Genomic DNA, 17,312 nt, shown 5'->3' on the forward strand with positions numbered 1-17,312 from the left:
CAACAGCAACATTAAAAGACAGAAATATAGCCATCCCTCACCTGTGAGATTGAAGATTACAGGCCCGTGTCCAGGCGTTTGTGATTTCAAGTTGCCGGACTCCTCTTTGAAAAATGCTGCAACTGCACCATTAAATTAAATTGCGAAATTTGGACCCTTATGCAAAAACAAGCCCATAGATAATAAAGAGCATGACGTGGTTAACGCACACTGTGCAATGCTTGCGAGTCCATATAAGGGAAAAAAAACGACGGGGATTCTTGGGAATCCAAATTTCATACGTACGGTGGCACAAATTCGCCAATCGTACATTCAAGTCAATTGTTGCTCTTTTGACATATTGCATTCCTAGTTTGCTATAGTTCGCCGCATGTAATGGCCTTACTCGGCAAACTGTCATCACCGCATTACCACATCCGATACATTAATTGCCATTGCTCACTCAAAAAAAAAAAAAAAGGTTTTGTGTGAAATTGTGTCCGGCATGAAACCGTGTACTGCATGGGTCCGCCATGAACATCTGACCATTTCATTGCAAATACAGTGTAGTATTTTACCCCCCTTTGTGTAGGCCTACATTACATTGCATCGTTGCTATCCAGCAGTCCTGCCAACGTGGCATGAAAAGGTTCTTTTTTATTCTTATTTGTGCTTAAAAACTTGTGTTACTGTGTGGTATTTGGGCTGTAAATTGATATCAGGGTTATTTGGTTGGAGAGATCTAAACGTGTGTTGTTTTTATTTATTAATGAACACCATTAATACCGATGTAACACTTCCGCAGCAAAAGTGCACTAGCTGTGTATATGTGTTTTCTCTGCCTATTAATGAGTGCTTTGTGATTAATAGGCTGCTTCAGATATTAGTAAGGAACTGTAACGTAAACCAAAGAAGAGAACCGACAGTGATTTGGCTGAAGATCAAAGCACTTAGCTAGACGAGGGCAGCAACAGGAAATGGAGTTGGCAGTTGGACTTTGCAATGACCGGAGCATTATTATATTCCCTATGCATATTTTTCGATCGATAACGTACGATATTGAGAGGGTCAGTCCATATTGTTGAAACTACACGTGACAGCTAGCCTTTTGGGGACCTATTAATGTCACGGTTACGTGGGGGGTGTTGCCACCTTGACGTAGTTGGTCCGCTCAACTTTTAAATTGAGGACAGGAAACTGCTAGGTGATCACAGATTAATCAAAGAATAACATATGTATTCAGTACAACACGATGTTCTGTGATTGAATATCAGATTAGATTTAATTATTCAATCCAACAATTATGAGACAGCATAGGCCACACTATAATATAAACATGGAGGAATATCTAAAATATGAGGATGACAATAACCAGAAGTGTATTTGTTTATGAAGATGAGACTCCTAGTTGAGAATATACAGTTAGGTTTCTAGGTGATTGTAAATTAAAATCTACTAAATTCCCAATGGCACTACACGCTAACTTTCAATAACTTCCCAAGGGCATTACACGCTAACTTTCAATAACTTCCCAAGGGCATTACACGCTAACTTTCAATAACTTCCCAAGGGCATTGTGCGGACCCGCCTCTCTCCTCTGAGTAAATCTATTGCACAAAATACACACAACAGTCGTCAGGTCGCTGACGTGCAACAGTCGTCGGTCACACGACACATGCACAAAACTTTCTCTACAATGTGCGAAACTGAAAAGGAAGCCAAATGTCCTATTTTGGATCTCATCAACCAACGACGAAAAGCTAGCTTAGTCACAAGGTTGAAGAAAACAAGGCTGCAATGTCAACACGACCCAAACGCAAAATTAAAGTGAACAAAATTTGAAAGCTTGATGAAGAACGACAACTCACGTTACGTGCCAACACAACTCGATCGGAGAGAGGGAGAATCGCACGTACGCCACGGCAAAGTACGTTGCGCAAGAATAATGTGTCAAAGTTTTGTAGAGATATAACCATTGAGCTAATCCAGCCTCATACATGTATAAATCAAGCAATATGACTAGTTAGAGACAACTGACCATTTCATATCCCATCGAGCTCTTTAAATACTGGTTACAAGCATGACGGGGTGGGAACTATTATGACTACTCGGATGGCTACCAAACTCATAACACATTCCAAGATTAGACTTAAATCAAGCCGGTCCGTGACATTAATAATATTGCAGAGTAACGGACTGTTTAAGCCATTAAATGACTTTGTGAATGAACTCGTAAACACTTTGAAAATGAAAACTCAGCTCGAAGGAGCAGCAAGCACAATCTGCCCCACCTCACTTTCCAAAAAAGTAAGCTATAACCCCACCCCCCGAGTGAAAACGATCCTCTAAGATTGAAAACCACTACGAAGGAGTGCAATTTCCACTCCTTCAAGGAGCCTTACAAGTGACAGCTCTGTTTAGCTCCTTTGAGTGATTTTCACCCTTTGGAGTGGGTTTTGCTCTTTTTAGAATGGTATTCGCTTCTTGGTTTTTTTAAGGAGTTCACTCTTTCGGAGTTTATCGTTTTAACTCTTCCATAGAACAGATTTACCATACAAAGTGTACTTATTTTCATAGTGGTAGATCAAGATAGTAAGCCAATTCAAGCATGACTGATTCCGAAGACGATGAAGTTGTATTCTCCAAGTCCCATATGCCATCCAGCAAACTTTGGGTCTGCTGGGAAGTGGGGTCAAGAATGTGGGCGATGTTAAGAACGGCCCGAAGGAGGACAGACGGTTGAAGAAGACACTGGCACTTTGCGTTGCCTTCCTAGGACTGGTGAGTCGGATAAGCTTTGTAACTTTGAGACATCCACAATGTGTTTGCCAACAAAATGTCATGGAGATGGCAATGAGCTGGGTTGTGATCGTCTGTCCCTGATTACACTATTTTTCATCAATGTATGAGTAGTGAAAAGCCGCCTTCGTAGCCTATATCTTGTATTAGAGATTGTAAGAATGAGATTCCTGTACAGTGTATTTGTGTCAAAGCATACATGTGCACAACTTAATGCACTCTTCTTCGTAGCGAAAATGGAAAAAATATAACATTGACATTTTATGTATGAACAGAATAGATGGACCCGTCCCTCTCTTGATTTGCTTCGAAAGTAACATGGATTGACTATCAAACTGAAATTTATATCCTAATAAGACCCCAAATCCCGAATTTGCTTATAGAGAATATCAAAACATAGATACCACATTAGAGTTTCACATACACTGCGGAGTCTGAAGATTACCAGCTACGCATTAATTACCACCACAACCCACGATCTCTGTGGCTGAATGGGCACGACCAAACGTCTATGATGAAGCTTCCATCAAACTCGATCTGATTTATTATTCAAGCAGCTCAGTAAAAAAAGATCGAGTTGCCTTTTGGCCTACCAATGTGTTTACATGTTGTTTAACATACCCACGTGTCTCTGTTTCGGATACTGTCTGTTGCCAAGGACGATCATATGACAGGGCGATATTTCCGCATATCACATCTCATTTTGCTGATAGCACGTGCACGCGAACAAGACAGAGGATCTTCGGGAAGTTTGAGAGTGGCCGTTGTCGCTTGGTTAGTCAGTGTTTGCGTGGTAATCATGATAGTACGATTTGTGCATAGTTATCGGGGAATTCGATCAATAATCATGATTGTATAACAGATTCGTCGCCGTCCCCCAGGGAATGCAGGGACCGCTAGCTATACTACGGACTCGTGGACTTGTGCTCAGTGGTACCCGCACTACTTGCACATTAAAGTTGACGAAATTAAACAAAGTGAGGGAAAAGTGCATTCGCAGACGATATTGCCTACGGTTGTTATCTTTATTATACAGTAGAACAGTAGGCCTGTCGTCTTCTGAACCTTTAAAATACAGAGCTCGTTTCTTTGGATAAATTCCTCAATGACAGAGGTAGACGCCTCGGTGCGCTATGCTTCCCTCAGGTATTCAAAACGTCATATCGCACATCACAGCAGTCAACGATTATTAAAATAATTAACAAAGAAAATAATGTATTCTCCTCCATAATGTAAATACTCCAAACAAACTGCATGTAGATGAGATTTGAAGTTTCTCATGGTGAAGATGGCGAGCAAAGGTGCTTGCTTTTGCAGTAGCACCATGTATATTTCTTTTGTATGTGTGGTTTTGACGACGGACAGAGCACAGTGTTCGAAACGTTGAGTACCCTGCGGTACCCACAAACGAGATATGTTTTACACTGTGGTATCGCACACCCTAAACTGCATGTAGTTAATTTGTATTTAAGGGTAATCATTTCTACGAACACGAGGTCTTAGAAATTCCGTCGCAGTATTGGGTGTATGCATTGAATACTCGCATTCTAACTTGTACCTGACCTGTGCAGAGGCTTTCTGTTGCTGTTCTGGGTCCCACTCTCCTGGCGCTTAAGGAACAGCTGACTGTAAGCTTCCCCGAGATCTCCTACATATTCGTAGGCCGAAGCATTGGTTACCTGGCTGGGTCCGTGGTGGGTGGGGTGATGTTTGAATAGTTCCACCCCTCCTTGCTGATGGCTGTCTCTCTGCTGACAGCTGGAATCGGGCTGATTCTTGTACCGCTCTGTACCACCCTCTGGAGTCTGACAGTGGTTCTCTCAATAGTGCATGGGTCTGGCTATAGGGGCCCTGGACACAGGTGAGTATCTACGAAGACCTGCTTACGAATAATGCGCTATGCGTATTGCTATTTTGTATGTACACCAACGTGAGATTTTGCTTTCGTGTACCGTACACTCATTAATCTGATATTCTCTTACTTACCCCTTCATTCATGGGCGGGTATTTCTTGTCACGTGGACATGCAGCGTATGATGTCTGAAAAGTTATCCTTGTGCGTGGCATGACACAGCACAGGGTCCAGTGTCCCACTTCAGTTGGGTTCGGGTGCGCAGAACTTCAGTGACTTCAAATTTGGAGGGGGGGTTGAATATAATGGCAATCTCCCAAGTCAAAAAGTGAGGATCTCCGTCTATCCCTGGGATCTCCGCCCATGCCTTCCCTGGTAGGATTTGCTTTCACTTGTATGTAAGATGATTTTTCAGACGTCGAAAGTTTTGAAACTGCAATGTCTGCACAAAAATCCTCAGCAAGGTGCACACACACCAACACCGCAAAGATGTGGGTGATCTATCACATTAACATCTTTCCCAAGGTGTACGTGAACAAATGCGACAGCCCAGTAGGCCCTACTTGTGAAATATTGCTATGTAGAATAATATTGTCTTTATATTATGTTCCAATAAGCCAAACTGGACAAATAAAAGCCATTTGGGCAAAGTCATGGGAGTTCGGGTCTGGGCTCACAACGGCCACACTGGTAGTGATAGGGCCGATCTCATGTGGATCGATTATCCCGAAGAGAGTCCGGTTTGTGAGTATGATGTCATTTCAATTTAGACCACGCCCACTTCACATAGAGCTATCCGGTTCGTAAGTGACTTCGTCACAAAGGCACTCTTCTGTACGGCTGTGGACAGGAGTATTGGCTTAAGTAGACGCTAGGGTGTTCTGAGTGTTCATAGATTTTGCTCTTTAAAAGCTACCAAATTTACTTTACAGGATTTCTTGCCTTTTTATTCAGGTGCCATTGTGGTTTGTCTGCGTCTTTGGGGTAAGCGTTCGTCCCCCTTCCTCCAAGCACTCCACTTCTGCTTCGCAGTTGGGGCATTTCTAACCCCACTGCTGGCAGCCCCGTTCATCTCCACTGACATCATGTTGGCTCCTAATAGAACGGCGTTGGTTCCAAAGACATCATTTCCCCCCACACAACCGATGACAGTAACACAAACAACATTGATGTCGGGGGATGCTGCAACCGCCACTCAAGAAGATACAAGAATCAGTACCACTGCGACAAACGAGACCATCATAGAGGCCGAGAGAATAAACACTACTCAAAACTCCAGCGTCATCATATGCAACATCAAAACCAACTGCACAGACGATACCATGACCAACAGTAAAGAGAATACCATGACCAACAGGACAGAGTATACCACAGCCAATACCACTGTAGATGGCAGAGCCTCCACTACAGAGGGCGCCACAACTGTTCAAACTACATAGACAACAGGAACAGAGGAATCAAAACAGACAACAGCCGTGTGTAGAACCATCTCAGAAGGTGGGCCGTGTTAACGGGGAAATAATGCGACCAAACGGGAGACTTGGAGACGCTTGGTTGGAGCAAACGTACCGGTTCCGCATGACCTGACCGGTCCGCTGTTGCGTGGATGCTAATTAACTGGTAATCAAGCTGAACGTCAAAGTAGTGGATGGTCATGTTGGATCACCGTGGTTGCTGCCACCAGGCGTGTCACATGTCTCCCATCGATCGTCAGGTTTCCTGAAAATCCAAAGTTTCTCTTTTAGTGTATTGCTTTTTGTGTTGCCCAAAAAAGTAAGCCATGTTGGGGTATAGGCTAGATATAGGAACCTCCCAGGTGTCACTTTATTTCCGCATCCAGAAGAGTGTTTTGGGGTACCTTGCCAAAGGCAGTGGATCACCTTTTTTTCAGCAACCCTTTCAGCGTAGATAGACACTGTGCATCAGAACGCCCGTCAGTGCTGGAAACAAATGTTTTTTTGGGCCGTGGAAGAATCTTCTTAAAAGTGGGAGAAAAGGTGAAACAAGTGGCCGTCGGTTGCTTATTGCGGGCGCCTTGAACAAAACACCAGGACCAGATGCCCCAATCAGCCTACACTGGCCAAGAAAAAAAAGCTGATTAATACCAAACTTGTAACTTAAGATGGTCGTAAGATGGCGACCTTCTACTTGACATTGCTCTGACGTTAACGGACCTTCTCTGCTAAAACTATACTCGTTAAATAGTGAATCAAATAAATTGCCAACATTTGGACCAGAGGAAATTATTTATAGTCTATAGGTGTGACTCTGCTTGTCAATGTCCTGACCTTCGTAGAACAGAATGTAAGCCGAAGAGCGGCACCAAAGGTTGGACTGCTTTGTTGCCGATTACAACGTGCGAAGCTACTCGACATTGCAGAGTCCACCCTGTCAAATCCTACCTGTTCGATGGCAGCAAACTGCTGCCCTCGTGCGAATATTCACGCTGTACTTACGGCACTATGTTGGCTGTGCTAGGAGACAATTAACCTCGCACAATCACTCTGGGGAGGTCAGGCAGGTCCGGTGGTCCCAGGTTCAATTACACTCTGGTCAGTTTCTTTGTTCATCATTATAACTAAAGAAAGTATTGTTGATTGGTGGTGGTGATGAGATATTGCATTAAACTAGCCAGCCTCGTTGGGGGCTAGCAGTCAAGGGTCACTAATCTAAAAATGCACTTGTATGAGTGAAAACATTTTTTTCTATTTCTTGCAGCTAATCCCACTTCAGAAAGTGAAGTTGAGGTTTCCTCAGCTGTATCCCCAGGCCAGTTTCGAAACGTGTACATGATAATAGGAGTCTTCAGCATGCTGGTATCGGTGAGTTTCTTCTACTTTTTCTGCACATCTCCGGTCAGACCCCCATCCTCAACTACCTTCCGGCAAAATGAAGACAGAAAGGCTATGAGTAAGGATTTCAAGTACACTGTTGTGGACCTGATGTTCCTATTTTATTGCCTGTATGTTGGGGCCGAGGTCACCTTCGGTGGCTACATCTTCACCTTTGCCATCCGAGCCCAGAAGGGGCAACTGTTTGATGAGACTTCCGCGTCCTTGCTGAACTCTGCCTTCTGGGGGTCTTTTGCTACTGGCAGGGGCTTGTCCATCTGCCTGGCCAGCGTTCTTGAGCTTCATGTGATGCTGACCTTAGACATGGTTGGCTGCATCGCTTCTTCAATTGCCTTGTCCTGGTGTGGGGATACCAACAGCACGGTGCTGTGGGTGGGAACAGTGGTGCTGGGACTGTCCATGGCATCCTTGTTCCCAGCTGGTATCTCTTGGCTGGAGTCCTACTACAAAGTGACAGGGAGCATGGCCACCATCCTGGTCGTGGGTTCATCTTTCGGCGAGATGGCCTTCCCAATGCTGATGGGATGGATGTTACGCCAGAAAGACGACATCATGACATCAGGCTTCCTCCAGGCAGGTCCCATAGGCCTAATGTACTTCATGCTAACCACCGCTGGCTTAACAGCCATCATATTCATCGTGATGCAGTACCTTGCTAAACAGCACGGGTGGAGCAGACAAAGCCTGGGACCTCAAACCCAGCCCAGGATCTCAAGCTGGGTTTGCACGATGCCATCAACATGGAGGAATTGACCCCCAAAGGAAACTCCAAGCAAAGCGCCAAGCCAATTATTCCCAAACCTCTCCGCATCAAAAAAACATTCTGAGTGAACATTTGGTATAACATCCCGTTTGAAAGGTAGTTTTTGGAAGGGCGATACATTAACAAACCACTTGTTACATACATGCATATCTGCGTTTATCTTCAGTTTGACTGGTGAAATCTGGTAAATTCCTTACCGATTTATGCAAGGGTGACCCGTGGGAAATGGGACCATTCCCCAGCCTCTTTTTAAAGAAAACAGAATTTCTTTGTCTCTTTCATTTCCCTTTCTTCAGAAAGAGTGAAGGCCCATTTTACTGCCTCATCCCTCAAAGAGGCAAACGATATTGAGAAAAATTGATAACTTTCAACTTCCCCAAGGAAATCCCCCCCAACCCAACAAATTTTGTTCAGTATCCACTTTTGCTTTCCTGGTTGGCAATCGACTAAAGCAACAACAATAGCTAGCGATAGTGATTTGACAATCTGGCTCCCTTCACGTGTCGTCAATTTAAAGAAGTAGAGTTAGGGTTTTGGAGGTAGATTGGCCACCCAGAAACCAGTATACAGTGAATATATCTTACGAAAGTCAACATGAGAGAAATAAGAGGAAATTTCCGTCCACAACCAACTGGGCCGATTTTGGAAACAAGTGAGGTCAAATATTGTGTTTGTGTTGGGTTGATGACGCAACGGGGAGAAAGGCACAACAGGCATGCATGAAGCATGTATGACGGTACATGTAGGCTGGCATCGTTGCGGCGCAAATGCATTGAAGTCAGGAGTTTTGATGACGTGTAAAAAGTACTCAATATTACACATTAATATTTAAGATGCATAAACTTGAAATCTTACTCTAATAGCTGGTCAAAATAATTGTGAGAATTATTCCGAAATGAAGGAGTACGAGGCGTTGAGCATTGAAGGGAATGCCATATGCAGCAAGGAATGAGACGGGGAGAATCTCCCCCCCTGCTTTGTGTTGGTCATTGTCTCGCAGGAATTCCTTTCAGACATCTTGGGGGATGTGTTAAGTAACAATAGTTTGGAATGTGTATAGGGATTGGGCATGTTGGGGGGTACCCCTCGGTCTCATTTCTTGCTGGGTATATGGAATGTAGCGTGCGTGGCATACATATGAGAGTGCACTTGCGTTCATCTGCAGTGGCAACAGACTATTCATACGCCACGGAGAATAACGCCGTCTGTATGGGAGTACCCAGACCTGAATTTTGGGCTGAATCGTAGGCTTTCTTTTATGCGTGTACATAGGCCCTATTGTGAAGCTTCTAGAAAAAAGACAGCCACCCACGTGCTTGCTTGTTTACGTACTGTACTATTTTCAGTGTGTCGAAGAGAAATAGATAAACACGTATCCCATACGTCTCCTGAAATTGAGTTAATTCAATATCTATGAAAGTAACTATGATTTAATCTTCGATGAATGAGGACGGCGGCACGAAACCTGTCAGTGTTGCGGGACTGCTGTGTCCCAAACCTGTCGGTGGTCCAGCGGTGATCCAGCAGCATAACACCGCGTACACCGGCAGCTGCAGCACGAGCAGTCGGCAAGGCTTATGCGTCGCTTTTCTAAACTCGAAGTGCTTTTCCAGACACTAGATATTTTGTCGAAGCAGTGCTCCGAAAATCCTTAGAATATAACTTATCTGCGACAACCGCAAAGGTTTAAAATCTACCGTTGTCCGGGAACAATCGATTCTACGCGTCATTGCACGGAAACCTCGAGACCAAGTCTCAGTTTGCAAAGGTCCTGTCCAAACTGCTTTAGACCGGGGTGTGTTATTTTAAGACAAAACAAAAAAAACACCATGCACTTAAACTTGATGGATGGACCAGTCAACAAAGGGAACAAGAACCACGCAAAAACACTACATTTTGAGCATGCCTCTACGACGAGACTTACGTGTGAAGATGCCCCATGTTTACACCCGTATCTCCCCGTGACGTTTTGGTGTCACCGGCATATCATTTTAATATATGTATGATGATGAGCGTGTCTGAGATCAGCGAAAAAGGGCTTCGCGGAAGCCCATGTTTGGGACATTTTTTTCTATCATGAATGGGAGAACTATTCCATTTTTCGTGTTATTATTTTGGATCATGGTCTTGTCATGTGGAACGGCGCACATATTCAGTAAAAATAAAGTGCCCGTTGACAAGTCACGACATCATCCTGTCGGTTGAAGCGGCATGAAGATCCTGCTAACGACATATGTGTAACTTTGGTAACTGTTCCAGCTATATTTTATTCTGGTCAACAGAGTATAAATCTGTTGTGGAAAATATTTACTGAATACAGTGGCGGCGCTTCGTGGTGTCACATGGGTGGAAATGCACCCTCTGAAAAGCCGTGCGCACCCACGTTTGCACCCACAGAAATGTTGTCACATATTACGACAGGGCGATCAACCTCTTAGCTTTGTGACTCTGCTTCATAACCAAGGAGAAATGAAGGATCGTTTGCACCCACGTGTCTGTACCTACAGCCACCGAAGTCTGGCGCCGCCACTGACTGAGTGTAGTGTGAACTACAGACAAAATAAGATTTTTTTTTCTCATTATGAAAAACATACTTCTAATGTGTCACCTAATGACCAAAAACTGAGACATTTACTGGGCACAAAACTACAGAACTGCTCCTTCATGGCTTCATATGGGCCTGATGTGGAACTTCTATCATTAATTCACAATTCAGGTTTGGTCGTTAAGTTGTACATTTTTGATAGGTAAAACGCCCGAAGACAATATAGCATCAAATAACCTAAACAAAGATTCCCTGCCGATGTATGTTGAAGGAAGAAAAAAGGGCAGTGTTTGCTTGTTGTGGTTGATGTATTTTTCATGAGTTACATGTCGAGTTATAGTATACAGATTTGTCGCTCTTCCTGACCGGAAAATATTTGAATGGTTTCACAATTTATTATCCAAAAGGTACATTCATTGTTGGCTTTAGAATACGGCTGTCATTTGATGACATAAATTTAAGCGTTTGTGGAACGTTCGCTGTATTATCCATGTAAATACAGTTGTACTTACTGTGGCTGCATTCGGTTTTGCTTTATTTGACAACATCAAATTAAAATGAATATGGACGATTCACGATAGTGCGCCTCCAAGAGTTTGCAACGCGTTGGCCAATGACAAGCCGCGAAGTCTGTGGACCTTTTCCAAATGCGCATTGGGCCGAAAATTTCGTGTATTGTGATTGGCCAACACGTTGCAAACTCTTGGAGGCGTACTATTTTATTTCGAATCACCAGTATTAGAATTGCAATTCACCTCAGATGATGTGGTTGTGTTTGAGGAAGGTGCTCTTTTTATAGTGTCTACTCGAGCACAGCCTTTAGGTGTTGGTATGAGACATCTATGATCTGTACTCTGTTCCATCCTTAATTTGAAACTGGTTTTAAAGTGAATTTTATATGGGCCTAGCTTGAAATAGTTTTGTTCATGGTAATATGTAATTGGCCTAACATTATTTAGCCTTTCTTGCATTTAGTATGGTAAAAAAAAACTATGGAAATATAATTGAGTTTCAGCGTCTGCTAGGGGATGTCTATTAGATTTTATCAAATCAGTTTCAAGAAGTGAAAATCAAAGCAGTTGCTTACGGTTTTCTTTATTGTATCTTTTCCCGGAGTTTATGAAACAAATTATATAGAGAGACTGACTAGGTGCTTATATAATGATTTTAAAGATGAACAGAGAAATTGACTACAGCAGGATTGGAACCTGCGGCCTTTAGAATACCGTTCCGGTGCTCTATCCAGCTGTACGTTGGTGGCTCTTCCCATTTGTTAATATGTCTGTTCAGGGGCCCTAGCCAGAAGCCATTAAACCTGAAACACCATGTAGCCAGGGATAACACCCCAATTAACACGACACAACCTGGGAAGTGGTGAACAGGGATCACTCAAAGAGGATACAGCTTTTTTTAACATAAACCATGAAACAATTTGTATAGGGAAACTGACTATAGGTACTCATAAATGATTATAAAGATGAACAATTATTATTTTCTGGAGTTGCTGAATAAGTATCAGTTTTCTTGAAACTTATACATGTACCATGAATAATGTAGTTCAGAAGATCTGTACATAGATGTTATTCTTTCAAAAATGGTAAAGCATCTTTGATTTCTGAGGTAACTGGTCGCACTAGAGAGGTTTTAAAATGGACTTATTCTACGTCTAGAAATAGCAGCCATATATTATGCGATGAAACCACGCTTGCGTGCAGGTCATGTAAGCATGATATGTTGCTCTTTGACAAATAGATCTCTGCACGAAAGTCCAATCGTGGCAATGAACTATAAATTTTCAGCCTGACACTAATTCGTTACTAAATTCGTTAAAACGAATTAGTGTCAGGCTGAACATTTACAGGCCTACTTTAGTGGCACGATTTGGCTTTCGTGTCTCTGCCTTAAGACGCCATCTTCGTAGGAAAAGTACTACTGTGCAGTCAACGCCATCAGGTCCGTGTACGTGCAGTAGTGATCCAGCTTATCATTTGTCGGTGCTATATATTTAGATGTAACGTTTATAGTTTATTTTGTTCGTACGTGTATTATTTGTACTATTTTCGATCTTGTTGAAAAATGTAATTGTTAGGCCCTATACCAATGTTCAATGTACATGTACTGTACGTCTATAGTTTACCATTGAAACTGGTCATAGCTTGGAGTAATACCGAAAGAAATATAATAGAAAAAGGAAAATGATGACGAGCAGAGCATACTGCTTGAAACGTCGAGTACCACTGGTTCTTTTCAGAACCGCAAATATTCACAAAAGAGATACGTCCATGGTGCTACCGCAAACCTACTTTCTATTATACCTCTTCACCATGCAATCCTTTAAGACTTATCACCGAAAGAAATAGTATCCAGTTGTTGTGTTTTGGGTTGTACGACAAGACAAAGAACAGATTCCAAAGAGAAAGGGCTCTGGTTCTTCAGAAGTGCAGGAACTAGCGAACCAAACATTGAACCTCACCTCGTGTTAACAAAGGCACAGGTTGGCTCCAAGAACACTACTGGTAACGATGTAATTTATACTACATATGATGGAAGGGGGTCATTCTAAGAAACGGCGATCTCGTGCGCACAGGAAAAATCACTATTACAAAGTCTTTTCACAGAGCACTAAAATACCGCTCAGATTAGAAACTAATGGCAAAACCGATTTCATGGGATTTTCTGAAAACAAAACTGAATAAATCCAGAAAACCTGAGAGAAAATGGTCATCAAAGTCGCAACCGGCCCTGTGCCTTCACACCCTTTGCCACCAAAGGCCATTTTCTGGCCATGCGTGTATAATTATGAATTTATTAGTGAAATGGTCTATACACTGGTCTCGCACATTCTCTGCGCCAGTACATAACGAAGAATGATTTCATCTTTTAACTGAAACCTGAACCTGTGCAAGCCATTTGGTTACAGTAACTATTAATTGCCCTTAATGACCTTTATGGTGTTTAGTACCTGTCCAGTACTCTTCAGGATGAGTACACCGTGTAACCTGTAGCTCAGTATGTTCTGAACACCCAACGCTTATGGTGTCAGTTTGTATTTTGTTGGGAGGTTGTGGTACACACTGTTACATGTCATCTCCGGCAGCACAAGTTATGTGCCAGACTAGAATAATAAACTTTCTTACGCTGCCATGGTTTGGTTCAGGCCGCATTATATTGAGAAGTACATAGGGTGAGCAGAAGAGCTCTTACACCATCTCCAAAGAGAGCGAGATAAAATTAATTCATCTGTAAGATACAAAGGATGTATGAAACCTTACAGTAAATGCATTGAGCTGTTTGAAGCAATCAAATGCAGTAATAACGAAATGATGTAACTTTAACTGCTGCATTGTGAGGTTGCTTACAATAAACGGTGGCTTGGGAAACGTGTTAACCAGGCAAAAACAACCTAGGAGAGGTAATACCAAGCATAACCGTTTTCAAGTGGAGATGGTTCTGTTTATGTCAACAGACATCATGATTCAGGAGTTCAACCAAATGGTCAGGTGTTTTGACGACCAGCACTGATGTGCATCCAAATGTTAATCGATTTACTGATCTGTGCAGTGTTGGGATACGCTGGAAGAGTTGTTCTCAGCCAGCTGTCTCTAAAACCTTAGAGCCATGTTTTGCTGGTTGCTGGGGATAACCAAGGCTGAATCTCGGAGTTAATTAGCTAAAGTGCTCTTTTAATATTTCATGTGGATGAGGAGCGGTTTGGAGAGTTAATTAGCTTAAGTGCTTTTTTAATTTTTTATGTGAAGGGCCTAATTGATCAAACGATGTTAACAACAAGAGACCGACAGGTCTTTGGGCTGGGCGCATACGGCTCTGATATTTGGAGATAACCGGCCCAGAAGACCGCAGAGAGTAAATCTGGACCTAGACGATTTTAATTAATTTAAAAAAACTATTTCTGTGTAGGTTGTTGGCCCTGGAGGCCGCAGAGAGTAAATCTGAGCCGAGACGATTCTAAAGACGATTCAAAAAAGTTTATTTTTGTATTGGTTGTTAGCCCTGAAGGCCTACAAGGCTAAAGGGCGCAAGAGAGCCGACAGTCAGATGAGCGAGAGGGAGCCTTATAGGCCTTCAGGTTAAATGGGGCGCAGGGAGTAATGAGGCTGGATACGTATACTATTGGAAATAGTGCGTAGAATCCTCATGTTCCTACTACTCTTTTTCTGAGACGAAAATTTCCTCCAGAATTTTTCTTTCCTTTTGGGGTAGATGTTATGTTTAGGCGCACAGTCTCTGTTCGTGTGGCATATTATCTAATGGTACCGCCCACTATTCTGTGTGTGACCCGAGTTTGATCCCAGGCCACAGTGAATGACTAGTCATGAATATTTTCGTTGTCCGTGCAGGAAATTACATGTAAGCATGATATTTCTGGTTATTTTCAAGGTTTCTTATAAGATTAAGTAATGCCAAAAAGTGTATCTTAAGAACTTACGTAATCAGAGGAATTTCTAGAAGGAATCTGTGGACTGTAAAATCAGGAAAGACAGAGAGAGAGAGACACACACTTATCGTGAGAGAAATTTTGTAAGCAATTCTACCGTATGCAGGCTGTGAGAAGTCTTTGACTTGTTGACTTCTGCACCATTTAACCTGTGGTATCGAGTCATCTGTGGAGCGACCCTTGTGAGAAAAGTTCCAGACTAAGTGAAGTGCAGAGCTGAATTTTGTTCCGAAAGAGACAGTTTGTGAACTGAATCCAGTTCCAGTTTGTGGGATCATCAAGTTCCCGTATTTGCGACGGTCATCACGCCCTCGCCGTTTCGTCTCGAGCCTGGTCATTCCTATTGGACGCGGTCTTTGTCACCGATGCAGCTCATTTTTGCACCATCAAGGAGTGAACTGTTTTTCACCATCTGTGGAGTCCAGCGTTCTTCACTGTAGTGCCTTGTTTATGTGTGCCGTGTTTGTGTTCCTTGTCATTGTAAACTAGTCCCAATCAACATTTTCTTTATTACTATTTTCTAAGTGTAATATTCTCATTAAATCATACTTTGTTTATTTGTTCTCTATATCAGTGTGATCTTGTTTGATTTCTTTGTTTCATCGGAGAAAATTCAAGCTTCAGAATAATTAAATAGCCTCGGATTTTTTTTGGATAACAGTGTGGTGGCGCAGTGACGTACTGTGGTGACTTCAGTTACTTGACCGCCTAATGGAACGTTGTTTATTGGACAAATTCTCTGCGTTATATTTACTGAAGAAAAAACACAAACTTGAAGGTAAATTTACCAGCAACTAGTAATGCGCGAAGCCATGGAAAAATGCATTTTTTTAGGGCCATAATCGGTCTGCAGATCGGCCTCGCCCTGTTCATTGTACAAGCACTCAGGAACGTCCTGTGGTCCATGGATTTTGGGGAGACAAGTTACACGAGCTGCGATTCGAGAGTTAAACATGAACTTCGTTTTCTCGATTTTTCTCAAAGCAGAGATCTAAAAAATTGGATCGAATTGGGGGAATACACAAAGTAAATCACAACCCCCCAAATCGGCCAATTTTGACAAATTGCAGCAAATGCAAATCCTATACACTACCTTTAAGTCACACCAGCGCTCACTCCAATAAATGCTATAGCCACGTCACAGTGCCGCGTACAGCCCTTTGCCCTAAAGATTAGCCTCCATTTCAGGATAAGATTCATTTTAGTCAAACCAATCGTTGTGGATAATAGCCCACATCGTATCATTGTTTTAATCATTGCTGTCATTTCATTTCTTATTTTATTAGAAAAGCAGCGCATCATCTTCAGATAGCCCGATCGCGTTCAATTACCCCGACTTCTGTTGCTCACTTTCAGCCCACCCACTATGTATTGTCCATTGTCTAGGGATTATTGTTACCCGGCGGCACGTGCAGTCCATTGTATGTCTAGTGTTATCGCTTACTGCCCCTTGATTATTTCAGGACCTCCAGGTGGGCCAGTCAGTATTTTTCCATGACATCACGCAACATGACACATCGCCTATTTGTATCATCGTATTGCACCCTGTTGTGCAATAATTTCGCGTAGAAAAGGTCAACGTGTACCACATTTTCTGACCCTATGATATTTCATTTTCATGTTTATCCCATCCAAAAGGTCACACTGGACATTCCTGTTCATCTTTAGATCACCTTGTGCCACATTTTTCACTACGACACGTAATTCCTTTTGATATCAATAGGATCATATTATTATGCATATGCATATTCATGTGAGCTTTTGCTGATTTTGTAGCAAAGGTCAAAGTGTACCAGAAAGTCCCCCCCACACACACACACACTGTGCCATGTGATGTTTCATAATTTTTTCACAGGTCTGCAAATAATAAGACAAAACAAAAATCCCTGGCCTGACCACCCACCGGAAACATTTCCCGATCCGCCCTTGAAAGGATCAGTCATTCATTCTATAAGGATCTTGTTTGATGAGGGACTTGTCAAACGTTGGGTCCGTAGGTATATTCTGGTAGAATCCAGAGATTCCAGTGTTGAATATTGTTACAGCTAGCTGACGTGTCTAGCATT

The 17,312-nt window shown here is 42.6% G+C and overlaps 1 pseudogene; it reads left to right on the forward strand.

Annotated features, from left to right (window-relative positions):
* Positions 1–5,799: 5,799 nt before the first annotated feature.
* Positions 5,800–11,304, forward strand: LOC110987492 (solute carrier family 60 member 1-like; annotated as a pseudogene).
* Positions 11,305–17,312: the final 6,008 nt, after the last annotated feature.

The sequence above is a fragment of the Acanthaster planci genome, linkage group LG21 (genome assembly GCF_054643075.1).
Source record: "Acanthaster planci isolate LZ-2023a linkage group LG21, COTS_SCS, whole genome shotgun sequence".
Classification (NCBI taxonomy): domain Eukaryota; kingdom Metazoa; phylum Echinodermata; class Asteroidea; order Valvatida; family Acanthasteridae; genus Acanthaster; species Acanthaster planci.